Below are 3,753 nucleotides of genomic sequence, written 5' to 3'. Positions count from 1 at the left end.
AAAGAGGTTTTGTGGGAAGCTAGAAGCTTTTTTCTAACTGTAGAGTAAAGCAAAACAAAGTGAATAAGAATGTGGAAAATCAAAAAGTAGATTTAACCCATTAAAATGGGAACTTCTAATCTACTTTGGAATTTCAAACTCTGCTATAGCATATTTGATTTTCACTACATCTCATTATCTCAGAGTTACACTATTTGATAGTCTCCCAACTGGTCTCCTTGCTTCCCTTTACTGTCCTTTTGTTCCTCTTCTGCCATATTTCATTTTTTCACTAACTATAAGATGCCATCATTTGTAAACAACATTATTTTATATACCACTGAGAAAAAATAAACCACTATCAATTAAACTATGACACCTCATCAATTGTAAAGTGCATTCTACTTTCACAGCCTTTAAAATATCTTAAAACTGTGCCTTAGAATCAATGAAATGTGCTACCTTTATAAAATAGGAATCCGATGAGGTTCTTTGTCTAAAAGCTACAGAGATTTTTGAGGGAAGAGAAGCAGGTCTGACTGCTGTGCTGCTTTTTTAGCTGAGACCGTAGGATATAGCTGAGCTTCACGCCCCACACACACCTAAAGGAACGGAGAGAACGGGGACCCCCCTGCGGGGACCCGGAACTGATCTGACACAATGGCATCTGATGACTTTGATATAGTGATTGAGGCCATGCTGGAAGCTCCCTATAAAAAAGAGGAGGATGAGCAGCAAAGGAAAGAGGTTAAAAAGGACAGTCCTAGCAATACCACCAGCAACACCGGCAACAGTGGCAGTGGTACCAGTGTGAGCACCACCACTGGGGAGACAAGCAATCTTCGCTTTCCAGTGTAGATTTGTGGATCAGTCCTAGCATCGATATATTTCATTTGAATAAAAAAGCAAGAGGACCCCTGATTTGGAAACACCAGCTTTTGCTTGGCTTTGGGGGGAAATTGGCCACTTCAGATGACTGACAGCATTCAGGGCTCTGTGAAGAAGAGGAGTCGGAGTCATAGTAGAAGCAGGGATAGAAAGCGCAGTCGTAGCCGAGAACAGGATCTGGCATAGACGGAGAAACAGTCGCAGCCGAAGTCGAGATCGGCAGCGTCATCACCGCAGCCGCAGCCATAGCTGGGATCCGCGACATAATAGTGAGTCACGAAGCCAAGACCGGCGACCTGAAGATCCTGTGCGCTATAGGAGTCCTCCACTTCCCACTGGACGTAGGTATGGACACAGTAAGAGCCCTCGTTTCAAAGAGAAGAGCCCGGTCAGGTAGCCAATTGATAATCTGAGCCCTGAGGAGCGTGATGCCCGCACAGTTTTCTGTATGCAATTAGCTGCCCGTATCCGGCCTCGAGACCTGGAGGACTTTTTTTCTGCTGTTGGCAAGGTTGATGATGTGTGTATCATCTCAGATCGGAACTCACGTCGTTCTAAAGGCATTGCGTATGTGGAATTCTGTGAAATGCAGTCTGTGCCACTGGCCATTGGGCTGACTGGGCAACGACTTCTGGGAGTACCTATCATTGTACAGGCCTCACAGGCTGAGAAAAACCGACTGGCAGCCATGGCCAACAATCTGCAGAAGGGTACTGGTGGACCACTGCGCCTCTATGTGGGCTCCTGCACTTCAATATCACTGAGGACATGCTCCGGGGCATCTTTGAGCCTTTTGGCAAGATCAACAATATTATCCTGATGAAAGACTCAGATACAGGCCGTTCTAAAGGTTATGGTTTTATTACATTCTCTGACTCTGAGTGTGCTAGGCGGGCCCTGGAACAGTTGAATGGTTTTGAACTTGCTGGTCGACCTATGAGGATTGGCCAAGTGACTGAGCAGCTGGATGGTGGCACAGACATCACTTTTCCTGATGGGGACCAGGAGCTGGATCTGGGATCAGCAGGTGGACCTTTGCAGCTTGTGGCCAAACTGGCAGAAGGCTCTGGAATCCAGCTGCCAACCACAGCTGCTGCTGCTGCTGCTGCTGCCCAAGCTGCTGCCTTACAACTGAATGGAGCAGTTCCTTTGGGGGCCCTGAACCCAGCAGCTCTGACTGCTCTGAGTCCGGCTTTGAACCTTGCCTCCCAGGCAATTGCATCCCAGTGCTTCCAGCTTTCCAGCCTCTTTACCCCCAAAACCATGTAAATCAGTGGCACAGCACACTACCTCTGTGTACCCTCTGGGTCCTGCCACTCTCTTCTCCTTCTACTGCCCTGTCTTCCATTTGTGGACCAAGCTATCCTGAGGGCATGGACATTGATTCTGGAGGACCTTGGGGCCACTCTTAAGACAACAAGAAGAGCTCCTGCCCATGCCCCACTGGAAATGGACTCTGCTAAGCAAAGCCCCCAGTTGAAGAAAACAACCTACACCTGCATTGAACACTTTTGCCTTTGTGTATCTTTTCCCAAGACCACCTTCTTTCCCTTTCCCATCACCTCTTAGTGATTCTTCCTCCATTGGGAAGGCCATAGGGCATTAACTATAGGACCTAACCTCTCTTCCTATATTTTTACCCTATAAACTACCACATGATCTCTGAATATAGAGGACATTGGAGTTACGGGGTGCACTTTGAAGGTGCTGGACTTTTGCTTTAAGGACCCTGGCAGATAGCATGGATATGGACATGTACATTATGACACCTGGCTCAGGCCTCAGCTTAATTATAGCTTGAAGCCAGAACTACTACTGTAGGCTCAGCATCTTATTGGGAGGCACAGTAGTGATCTATCCTGCCAGGCAATTGGGATTGAAGCCTCAGGGGCTTTCAGAAGTTTAAGTAAAAAATGGGATACCTTTCCATCTTCATTTGTACACTTGTCCTTCTTCTCAAGTCCTCCCTTTGGCCTAGGGTGTGAGGATGGAGGGGAGGCTGCTATTTTTCACCACTTCCTATGTGCCTCTACTGATGTTTCAACCCTGGTGGTTAAAACCACTCCCATCCCTTACCTGAGTATGGGTAAGCCCTTCTCACTTGATTTTATATCCTTGTGTCTATGTACATATAAAAGAAAAAATTATATATATATATACATATATATATATATAAACTTTATATAAAAGCCAAAAAATTAAAATTAAAATTAAAAAAAATAAAAGCTCCAGAGATTCCCACACAAAAAGTCTAAACTCTTTCAGATTTTGGGCTTTCACAATCCAACCCAACCTTACCAGCTTTAACTCCTAACATTCACACTGAGCATACCATTGCCTCAAAATATTTTTTAAAAATATTTATTGTTTAATTATAGGTGGACACAATGTCTTTATTTTACTTTATGTGGTGCTGAGGATCAAACCCAGTGCCTCATGCATGATAGACGAGCACTCTACCTCTGAGCCACAACCTCAGGCCTCAAAATATTTTTTTCCATTGAAAAAAACACATGTTCTCTTTCTTCCTTCAACAACATTTATTGAATACTTGTTGTGTACTAAACCCTATTCCAGGCACTTCATTATTTCTTTGCTTGAATTCTTTCCTCACCCCTGCCCTACCTCATAAACTTAGTCTCTATTTTTTTCTTTAAGATTCAAACTATCTTCTCTTATGAAAAAGTTTTGTGAAACTTTCTTCAGTTTTATTATGTAGACTTAACTTGATAAACTTGTATTATAATATGTCAAGACCATGCTTTACACATTGCTGGTACTAGGCAATGGGCCCTTCAAGCACAAGGAAATTAAAATTTATTTTTGTAATCAGAGCAGTGATTAGGAAAGTAGGATTCAACTTGTTGGCTCTAAAGTCCCTATCTT

General features: G+C 43.9%; 1 pseudogene; it reads left to right on the top strand.

Annotated features, from left to right (window-relative positions):
* The first annotated feature begins 574 nt into the window (after positions 1-574).
* LOC144372505 (putative RNA-binding protein 23) lies at positions 575-2,680 on the top strand (annotated as a pseudogene).
* The last annotated feature ends 1,073 nt before the right edge of the window (positions 2,681-3,753 follow it).

Source organism: Ictidomys tridecemlineatus, unplaced genomic scaffold, assembly GCF_052094955.1.
Source record: "Ictidomys tridecemlineatus isolate mIctTri1 unplaced genomic scaffold, mIctTri1.hap1 Scaffold_112, whole genome shotgun sequence".
Classification (NCBI taxonomy): Eukaryota; Metazoa; Chordata; class Mammalia; order Rodentia; family Sciuridae; genus Ictidomys; species Ictidomys tridecemlineatus.
Note: the sequence above shows the minus strand (reverse complement) of the source record. Positions and strands in the feature narration are given on the sequence as shown.